General features: G+C 41.1%; 1 long non-coding RNA gene across 1 annotated transcript in view; it reads right to left on the bottom strand.

Annotated features, from left to right (window-relative positions):
• Positions 1 to 7767: 7767 nt before the first annotated feature.
• The window catches only part of LOC140505132 (uncharacterized), a 47995-nt gene continuing 44292 nt past the window's right edge, over positions 7768 to 11470 (bottom strand). The window contains exon 2 of the long non-coding RNA XR_011967388.1: positions 7768 to 7948. This is a non-coding gene — a long non-coding RNA (uncharacterized lncRNA). The remainder of the gene's footprint in view (positions 7949 to 11470) is intronic.

Below are 11470 nucleotides of genomic sequence, written 5' to 3'. Positions count from 1 at the left end.
ACTTTTTACAGGTTTGTGGTGCTGGCTGAAAGTGTTGGCTATGTCATTTGAAATGACTAATGAGGCTAGAAACTTAATCCTTGTGAGTGAGCTTATGAAGAAGGTCTGCTGTCTATTCTTGGCTCCAGTTTTGTAACACAGATGGAAAAGAGACTGAATGGGGTAGTGGAAAAAAAAACAAAACATGGCACCGGGGAGTCAGGAGATTTGCCTTTGAGCTCTGGTTCTGCTTCTAATGTGACCTTAGGTAAATCACTTTCCTGCTCTGCAATTCAATTGTTGGTAGGAAACTAGAGAAGGGCATTCTAGTGGAGGGAAGGCTAGAGGGCTCTGATATTTGACAAAGAAGCTGGGAGAATGCTTACCAAGGTGAGAGAAAAAGGAAGAATCCTGTAAGGGTGACATAAAGGGAGGCTATCCATAAATTCTGGAAAGAGGGACAGCAGCCTTAACTTCTGTGGAACAGAGATGAGCCAATGGGAGAGCTGCTGTATCAGGGCCAGCCCTGCAGCCACCACTGAAAATAGTCATGGGCAGCAACATAGGAGGAAGGTTTGATGTCCTGTCCCCTGCCTCAATACAAGAATGGAGACCAATGGAGAGACGGAATGTCAGGGAGCAGGTAAAGTAGCAGTTGGACAGCCAACATGGGCCATCAAGTGGGTTCAGGGAAATAAGACCAATACAGGTATCTCTGAGAGGTGATCTTACATGATAAGTGCATTAAAGGAAGGAAACAAGCTTCTACTAAGCACGAACTATGTGCCAGGCCCTGTGTTAAGTGCTTTACAAACATCATCTCCTCTGATTCTCACAACAATCCTGGGAGGTAGATGTGATTATTATCCTTATTTTACAGTCAGGGTAACTGAAGCAGAAAGTGAATGACTTTCCCAGGGTCACACAGCTAGTAAGTATCTAAGGCTGGATTTGAACTCAGATCTTTCTGATCCCAAGCCATTTCCTTCTCCAACTCATTTTTATAGATGAGGAAACTGAGGCAAACAAGGTTAAATGACTTGCCCAGGATCTGACGTCAGATTTGAACTCGGGAAGGTGAATCTTCCTGACTCTAGACCCAGCACTCTATCCACTGTATCACCTAGCTACCTCTAAAAAGAGTCAAAGATTTAGAGCTAGACGGTCATCCGGTCCAACTCCACTTTACAGAAGAGAAAACTAAGGCCCAGAAATGTTAAGTAACAACTCCAAGACTGTATAAACAGGAAAGGGATAGAGCTGAAATTTAAACCCAGGTCTGATTTCAAATCTAGAACTGGTCAAGCAAGGGTCATTACTCTGAACCAGAGATTAGGAAAGGATTCACGAAGCAGATGGCATTTCAGAGACTCTTAGGAGTCAACCTCTGGCCAACCTGCATCTTACCTGAGCAAAAGCCACCTCCACCCCATCCTTGACATATTGCCATTCAGCTTTTGCCTATCTAGGGGGCATCCAGAGGAAAGTGGTCAAGATGGCAAAGGGTCTCAAGACCATTCTGGTTGAAGATGCATCTTATTCAAGGAACTGGGCATATAAAGTCTAGAGAAGAGAAGGAGGAGGACATGATGATCTTCCTTAAGCATTTGAAGGCCTGTATTGTAGAGAAGAGATTAGGTCATTATACTTGGTCCTGGAAGGCAAAACTAGAACCCATGGGTGGAAGTTGTAGAGTGGCAGACTTTTGATGAATGCAAAAAAAGCCAAAAACAATTAAAAAAACAAAAAAAATAAATAACCCTTCCTAACAATGAGACCTATCTAAAAGTAGAAAGAGCTGCCTGGGGAGAGATACTGAGTTCCCCCTCATTAGAGATCTTCAAGGAAAGGTGAGATGATAACTTGCAGATATATAGTACCTGATACACTACACCCACTAGTCATATTGCCTCCTACAGACTCTCCTGCGGCCATCATCTCTCTTTCCTCCCCACTGGAAAACAGGGGCTTCATCCTTTAACGGCCCTGGGCTTTGATAGCCCAACTTCAGCCTCCTCTTACCTGATTCAGAGTCTATGTAGCATTTTCCAGATGTTTCCAGACACACCACCCAATGTGTTGTCTTCTTCTGCTAGAAGGCTGGCTCCTCAAAGACAGAGACTGTCTTGCTTCCTTTTATTTTTATGTTCTGCTTAGTGCAGTGCCTGGCACATAGTGAGTGATTGATAATGTATGTGTGCTCTCGCTCTGTCCCTATCCCCGCCCTCTCTCCTTTCCTCTCTTCTCCCTCTCTCTTTCTTCTTTCTCTCTCTTTCTCTTCCTCTCTCTTCCTCTCTCTCCCTCTCTCCATCCCTCCCTTTATCTCTCTCCCTCTTTCCCTCTTTCCCCCTTTCTCCTTCCCTTTCTCTCTCCTCTCTCTTCCTCACCTTTCTCTCCCTGTCTTCTCTCTCTCATCTATCTATTCTATCTCCTATCTATTGTTCCATTCATCCCTCCATCTTCGCATTTTCTATCCACCCATCCTTCTATCTTTCCATCTGTGCATCCATTTATTCTTTATCTTCTATCTATCCTTTATCTATCTCTTCATCTTTCATCTATCCATCCATCCTTCTATCTGTTTATCTCCTATCTCTCTTCTCATCTTTTAACCTTTCTATATATTCATTATAACTCTTTTTGCTTTTCTTTGTATCCTCAGTGCTTAGCATAGCTCCTGGCACTTAAATAGTAGGTGCTTGTTCACTGACTATCTATCTATATTTTTCAGATATGGATTGGGCTACAAAGCCTCTGGAATCAATTCTGATTATAAGATTTTGTGATTCTGGGGCAGAGATCTTTGGACTTTTAGATAACTCTGACAGAGGCAACTCAAACTCTTCCATAGAGACAGAGAGTACATTCCAAGCACAGAGAACATAAGTGTCTTCCTAGGTATGGCCTGACATGCCCCAGTGTCTTAAATTTTTTTGTTTTTTTTTTATCATTTTTAAAGTCAAGTTTAGCTGTTCATTTAAAAACATAAAGTTTAATTAAGTTTTAGGTTTTTTAGTCTGTTTGATGAATAAAAATTAATGTTGTTTGTGATCAAATCAGTGAGTACTCACTCTAAAAAAAATCTCAGTGTACATTATAATTAAATGTTGTATGCATATATGTATGTATACATATGAAATATATGTATATGTTTATATATTTTATATGTATGTATACATATAAAATATATATGTATATGTTTATATATTCTCATTTTATTCTTCTAACAACCTTGGGGAGTAGGTGCCATTATTATCCCCATTTTACAGATGAAAACACTTGAGGCTGAGAAGTTAAATGACTCGTTCAGGGTCATACAGCTTGTAGGAGTCTGAAGTCAGATTTTCACTCAGGCCTTCCTGACTCCAAGTCAAACCGTCTGTTCAATGTACCACATCACTGACTAGGACAGGAAATCATGTGCATAAAAATGCAAAAGCTTGATGGCACAGGGGAAATCTGGGGGACAAAAAGGGCTGGAGCACAGAGCATGCATGGTGGGGAACAATATAAGAAAAGGTTGGTAAGGTAGACTGCTTTCAGGTTGTGAGAAGCCTTGAACCCCAGGCAGAGTCATCCCTCTCTAAAAAGTCACATGAAAAAGGATATTGATTTGAACTCATCTCCAGATGTGTAACCGAAGCAGAAGGTTTTGTCTTGCGTGTTCTGCTCTGGTCTAGTTCTGGCTCTCATTGGAAGACCCCACCTAGCAACTTAAAAGGTTTGTGATCTTAAACAATTCACTTCCTCTGAGTTGTTTGACTCCGAGTCTCAGTTTCTTCCACGGTAAAATGGGAATGACTATCTCTTTCATAGGGTTGTATGACTCAGGTAAAAGTGTGCTTTGGAATCATTGAATACTAAAGGAAAAGAAACTCTCACCACAATCTTCTGCTCACAGAGCCCACAAACCTGAGAAGAAATCATGGATCTCTGAAGCATGAAATGGGTCCTAGCAAAGCCTCCAAGCCTCCAGTGGGACAGTGCCACATAGGGGGCAAAGGGATTGAGGCACACTTTTCAGATCTTGATAAGGATGCCCAAAGGCCTTGTCCAGGCTTTGGCAAACTGGTTGTAGGGGCAGGCATCTTCCCACTGCTCTACACTGCCTCTCAAAAAACAGCTGACCATATATCTGCAGATTCAGGGAATGGGATCTAAGACTCCCAGGACTGGAAAGACCCTAACAGATCATTAAACACTCTTACTTTACAAGTAGGGAAACTGAGATCCAGGTTTTGGGGAAGTGATTTGCCCAAGGTCCCACAGGGTATGGGTAGCAGAGGTAAGATTCTGTAGAGTGAGCTGCCTCCCACTGCCCATAGGTGCAGAGACAATAGGTGCAGTGTTGACCAGGGGTAAGGTAGTGGGGGACTGACAAAGAGACATCCTTGGGATTTTGCTTGGGAACCCTGGAGTGGATGATTCCATTTTTATTGGGCTTTTTCTTGGCTGTGTAAAAACTGTCACTGGCGCAGACAGTCAATCCCAAACTGGTCATTTCCTCCAGAAATGCTGAATGTAAGCCCAAGCCAGGAGTGCTGTCAACAACTGACCTAGAAAAAAATCACCATCACAAAATTCACCCTTTTCAGAGTAAAATTGAAAAAGAATTGGGCCAGGAAGTACACTGTAATTTCAACTCCTCCATGGCTGTCTGCTCTGAAACAGCTGATGTCAGTGATGTGGCTAACATCTGGAGGACAATTAATGAGACCCGAAAGCTTCTTGGCCTTGTCTCTGGACTCCATCTTTCTTTACCCTTCCACTTCATCTCAGGCAAAGCCAGTTTCTTCACCGTGAGTTCGTCTCCTGAAAGGTCTCTCTGGTCATGAACTGCAGCTGGAGGTGAGGCGTGGCCATGTTTCCATGCTTTGGATTCAATTTGGCTCATCTTTTAAGAAAGGTCCAAAATATTTTTCAGGGGCTGACCTGGAAGGGCTTCAGTGTTTTTCCTATGAAAAATTGTACTGTGGTTTTGAGCATCTACCCCAATTTCCTTTGGAAGCGGACTCCATCCAAATGAAGAGGGAGCTGCAAGGACATTTGGTTTCCTCTGCTCTGTCTTCTCAAGAAAAATAAAGGTAGAGCTAGAAGGTAGAGGTCATCTCATCTTACCCCTTCATTCTACAAGGGGAAGCTTAAGCTCAGAAAGGGGATTTTCCTCCAGTGGCTCCCTGTTATCTCAGGGATCAAATATAAAATCCTTTGTTTGATTTTTAAAGCCCTTTGTAACCCGACCCTTCCTCCATTTCTAGTCTTATGCCTCACTCCCCTTCATGTACTCTGTCATCTAGTGATACTGACCTCCTAGCTGTTTCTCAAACAAGACACTCTTCCGATTCTGAGTATTTTCACCGGCTGTCCCTTATGCTTGGAATGCTTTCCTTCCTTGTGTCTTCCTCCTACCTCCTCCAGTTTCCTTCAAGTCTCAGTTAAAGTTTCACCTTCTGCATGAAGCCTTTTCCAGTCCTCCTTAATCTTAGTCCCTTCCCTCTGACACTACCCCAAGTCTATCTTGTCTGTATCTTCTTTGTACATAGTTGACTGAATGTTGTCTCTTCCATTGACTAGTGAGCTTCTTGAGAGCAGGGACTGTCTTTAGCCTTTCTTTGAATCCCCAGCATTTAGCATAGTGCATGCCAGATCTGCTCAAGGCAGCATGGCATAGTGGATGGAGAACTGGCCTTGGATGTGGGCTCAAGGTAGAAGGATGTGACATGCTCTTTGTGTGACATTGGGTGACACACTGAACCTCTCTTTGCTCTTGGTAACTCTGACACTCTAAATTCCAGAGATGCTGACCTTTGTTGGTCAAGAGAGTTCCCTAACTGGGAATGAGGATGATGATAAGCCACTGGTTTCTTGGTGGGTGAAGATAAGTGGGACTACTGCAGGACTGGTGAGGAACTCCTGGGAGGCCAAAGGAATAAGAGGGAGGAGCTAAAAATAACGACATTTTAGGTGTGGAAGGAAACACTTAGGTTATATAGTCCAACTTTGTTTTGTTTGTGTTCATCCTTCATTGCTGAAGAAGACCATGCCATCAGAGAAATGATGACATGACTTGCACATGACTTTGTTAGTCCAACTACTTAATCTTGCAAAGGAGAAAACAAGGTTAATGATAGGCACAGAGGAGGCTGGGAACACAGTGGATAGAGCATCAGGCTTGGAGTTAGGAAGACATGAGTCCAAATCCAGCCTCAGAGATGCAATAGCTGTGTGACCCTGGGCAAATCACTTAACCCCTGTTTGCCTCAGTTTCCTCACTTGTAAAATGGGGATGATAATAATAGCACCTACCTCCCAGGGTTGTTGGGAGGATCAAATGAAATAATCATTGTAAAGTACTTAGCACAGTGCCTGGCCCATAGCACATGCTATATTAAATGTTAGCTGTTATTATAACTAGGCCTGCACTGAAAATCTAGGTCTCTTAATTTCCAGTCCTGTGCTCTTTCTCCTGCACACTCACTGCCCATTCCTTTGGGATTTAAAATTTCTCCTGAATTCCTAGAGATTCATAGAGAGCAATTTTGATTTTTACAAGTTTCTCTGCTTTTAATCTTGGTCATGGTCACCATACAGAGGTGACAGCCTATTACAGCTGCATTTGGGAACTTAATCATCTCCAGCGTTTATATGGGGCTTTAAAGTTTGCAAAGCAATTTATATGCATTATTCTCACAACAACCTTGTGAGGTAGGAGCTACTATTATCCCCATTTTACAGATGTGGAAACTAAGGCAAATGAAGATTTGCAACTTGCTCACAGTCACACACCTAGTATTTGAGGCAGGATTTGAACCCAGATCTTCCTGACTCCAAATTCAGCACTGTGCCACCTAGTAGTGGTCTGAAGTGAAAAGATTTTCTTAGAGGAGGCAGTCTAGATTGAGGTAGTGAGTTTTTGATTGAAGTACATCTTATCTCACACAAAGGCACAAGTTCTAACCTGAGAAAGCTAACTTCGTGAGGAAGGCAGCCAAGAGAAACAGGGTTTAAATAAGGCAAAGGATATGGCCACCAGAAAGATAGATACAGCTATGTCACTTGAGTAACTACTTAAAGAAGCCTGTTCATTGGATGGATGTATCTCACTCAAGTGAGAATGCTATAAGACCTTAGCCTGAAAGGGCCAGGGTCTCCTGTTGCATTCTGGGCCATCTCTACTCCACCTAATGAATATCAGGTCACTGGACCCAGATGGCTCAGGAGAAGAAAGTGAGGTTGGTGACTTTGCACTGCCCTCCCTTGCTCAAATCAAAGTCAACTACAGGTCATGTCATCATCTCCCTGATGTCATGGTCCTCTTTGAGAACGAAGGACAAATACAACAAAGAGGAAGGACACAGGTGGATCTCAGCTTCAGGTATGACGACTTTAGTGTCATATCAGGAGGAAGGGGGTCGATGATGTGGTTCACATGCTCTGGGTTAAAATTCGTGCTTTATACAGATTTCTTCTTCTCCTCCTCCTCCTTCTTCTAATATTCTAAACATAAATTTTATTTTAGATTTTGTTTTTCTTTTAACACTCTATAAAGGCAGTTATAAATTTATTAAAGCTGCAGTTTTGCTGGATATACACACGTACACATGTATAAAAAGATGGCATGATCACCAATGATAATGTACAAAATAAAGGTATTGTGTACAAGAACAAAATTCCATCCCATAATGTTTGATCATTAAAATTTAAATAACTCTTGTTAGTTTTTCTTAAGCATTTCACATTATTTTATAATGTATCTAGCTTTTTATACTACAATAAAGATATCCATTATGCTTTCAGTTTTTGATTTATTCTTCCAATGGGGACAATTTTGACACATCAAATATTTAAAAAAAGCTTTGTAGATGACAATAATGTCCCAAAATGGTTTTGTTACATAGATTCTTCTGCAGAAGTCTTCACTGCTATTTTATTGTAGTCCACTCATCCTTGTCAGTTGTCTTTAGGTGACCTATGGTAAAGCACACACATGGTAAAAGAAAGAAACCTAAAGGCTGCCCAATTATGGAATCATAGACTTGGAGTTAGACAGTGCCTCAGAAGCCATCTAATCCAGCCCCATCATTTTACAGATGAAGAAACTGAGGTTCAAGGAAGTTATATGACTTGCTTAACATCACATAGGCAATGACAAGAGATGGGTTACTAACCAACTTCTCCATTCATGATCCTTTGTTGTTCCTTGCCCATTGCACTCTTCTCTGCTGACTCTAGGCTTTTTTAACTGACTGCCCCTCATGCCTGCAATGTTGTCCCTCCTCATCTGTGCCTGTTGAAGTCCCAGCTGAAATCCCACCTTCAGCAAGAATCTTGCTTAATGTGATTGCCTTCCCTCTGTTGATTATGTCCAATTCATCCTGAATGGAGCTTGTTTGGACATAGTCATTTGCTTATTATCTCCCCAATTACACTGTCAGCCCCTCAAGGGCAGGAACTGCCTTTTGCTTTCTTTGTATCCCCAGCACTGAGTATATAGTGCTGGGCACATAGTAGGCACTTAATAAATGCTTATTGACCTAACAGGTATTCAATAAATGGGCTGTTGCCTCACCCTAAAGGGCCCAAGGTCTCCCAGTGCACCCTGGGTCATCTCCAGTCATCCTGATGAATATCTGGTCACTGAATTCAGATGGCTCTGGAGAAGTGAAGTTGGTGACCTGCACAGCCCACCCTCACTCAAAACAAAGTCAAGTGCAAGTCATGTCATCATTTCTCTGATGGCATGTTCTTCAGCAATGAAGGAGGAACACAATTGACTTGACTCCACTGTACCTTATTGTCTTTCTGTTTTCAGTAGTGCTTAGACTTCCTTTCGGTAAACGAAAAGAATAAAAACTGAATGAATAAAGATCACTCCATGCACTAATTTGTATCTTTAATAAAAAATAATTATTATTTACTTAGAAAAAACTAATATAAATCCCCTCAAATCCCTTTGTGCCATTTAGTTGTTAATCAAAAACATTACTGTTATTTTCTTATCCCCCCCTTTCCCCATTGAGATTACATTAGGGTACTTGTTCATTGAAACAATGCCATTGCTGTTTCATTATCACCCTATGCTGTCTCCATGGTGATAGCTAATATTAATCACATAGTTCCCTTTGCTTTTTATATCAAAATGAGGCTTTTCATTCTTGTTGGTTTTGCATGCTAAAAGTTTTCTTAAAACTTGGTCCCCCTTTTCATGTATTTTTGAAATGTCTGCGGATTTTTTCTTTTATATTCTTGTAGATTCTTAAATATATATGTATATATACATATGTTTGTAAATATACATATCTCTATCTATCTATCTGTCTATCTGTCTGTCTGTCTGTCTGTCTATCTGTCTATCTATTTGTTTCTCCACCTATCTATCCTTTGATACTTACTTACAACGGTCCTGTGGGGGAGGTGCAATTATTTCCTATTTTATAGATGACAAAACTGAGGGTTGAGAGAGATGACTTGCCCAGGGTCGCAAAGCTAGTTAATGTCTACAGCAGAATTTGAATTTACGTCTTCCTGACTCTAAGCCCTATATTCTATATTTACTATACCCTGTCATTGGGAGAAATTATCTCTCTCTATTTTTGATATGTATAGTATATTCAGCTTCTTTCATTTCCCAGAATTGGAATCACAGAATTTCAGAGCTGGAAGGGGTCTTTCTGGCCTTATATTCCAGATCACAAATGAAAAGTGGTCACCAGCTCTGCCTGAAGACCCACGGGGAGGAGGAGTCTACTACCCTCCAAAGAAGCCCATTCTACATTGGACAGCATTCAACATTATGAAGTTTTATGAATTTTCCCTTATATTCAACCTAATTTCCCTCCTTGCAATTTATATCCATTTTGAGTTGCAGTTAAATTTTGTGTATGTATCTTGAGGGATAATCAAGAATATCATAATATCAATAGACATCCTGCATAATCCATCAATATCCACATAATGTTAAGAGGTCTAGAGCAAGCCCTATGGCACAAATGTAAGGTTTTAGTATCATTCTCATTATTCCTTCACTAAAATCCTACTCCATAGTCTTACCATGGTATGCAAGTGACCCCAGACTCTTGGACACTATCCCAGAATTTCAGATTAGGAATGGACCCCAATGGCCCATGTTGTTGTTCAGTTGTTTTCAGTTGTATCTGAGTCTTTGTGACTGCATTTCTGGTTTTCTTGACAAAGATAATAGAGTAGTTGACCATTTCCTTCTCCAGCTCATTTTACAGATGAAGAAACAGAGGAGGGAAACAGCATTAAGTGACTTGCCCAAGTCAAACAGCTAGTGAGTATCTGAGGCCAGATTTGAACTTAGGTCTTTCTCCTCACTAGGAGAACTATCTGGAAAAATCTATGAACTACTCTCAGAATCATGTTTTAAATGCATTAAATAAGATTACAAAGGAAATAAATTATAGTGAAGAAAGTATTTGTCTTGAGGGTCCATGGACCCCAAGTTAAGACTGTCTGCAATACAAAGGTAAATTAACATTATCATTATTAATGCTTTTTTCTTCTACTACCACTATTATTCCATGTCCCTTTTCCCCTACTTGTTTCCAAAGAACCCAACAGAGTGATCAGTTGACACTGGGTACTCAATTAATAATGTTGCCTGACTAACTAGCTATATATAGCACCAAATGAGCTATATCCACAAGGTTGCTAGGATGAGAGAACTATTTTAAGGTAGCTCAGAATACCACAGGAAATGTGGTATGAGGAAAATCACATTGAATTCTGGTCCCAGTGATGACTCTTATTAGCTCCGTGACCTGTAAGTGGGGCAACAGGACCCAAAAGAATGAATTTATAATGTTGGACTTTCGGGCAGAGAAAAAGGCATAGGACCACAAGAACACAGATTTAGAGCTTGAAAGGGACTTTTGAGGCTGTCAAACCCAACTCTCTCATTTGAGAAATGAGAAAAGTGAGGCACTGAAAAGTGAGTCATCCCAGCTTGTAAGTGACTGAGCTCAACTTGAACCTGGATCTTCTTGGCTTCAAATCCAGCACTGCCTTTCTACTTGATGGCTTGGGGTGGGGGCAGAGCTTGGGGGGGAAGAGCCAAGAGCCAAGAGAGGCTGATTTTGGCTCAACATAGGGAAAAATTTTCCAACAAATAGAAATATCCTAAAGTGAAATGACTCATGGGAACTAAAAATCCTATCTTTGTGAGGAGTTTTTTGTGATCCCTCTTAATGCTAGTACCTTCCCTCTGAGACTATCTACAATTCATCTTGTCTGTATCTGGTCATAGCTGTTTGTGTGCTTTTCCCCTTATTAGACTGTGAGTTCCTTGAAAGCAGGGTCAGTGTTTTACTGCCTTTCTTTATATCATTAGTGCTGGGCACACAGTAAGCATTTAATAAGTGCTTGTTGCCTGACTGAACAATTCAAGCGGAGGCTGAGTGACCACTGCTCAGAGATATTGTAGACGGCATTCCAGCTTTGTGTGTTTCAGAATGGAAGACATCCAAAG

This window comes from Notamacropus eugenii, chromosome 5, assembly GCF_028372415.1.
Source record: "Notamacropus eugenii isolate mMacEug1 chromosome 5, mMacEug1.pri_v2, whole genome shotgun sequence".
NCBI classification, from domain to species: domain Eukaryota; kingdom Metazoa; phylum Chordata; class Mammalia; order Diprotodontia; family Macropodidae; genus Notamacropus; species Notamacropus eugenii.
This window is presented reverse-complemented; position numbering and strand designations above follow the sequence as displayed.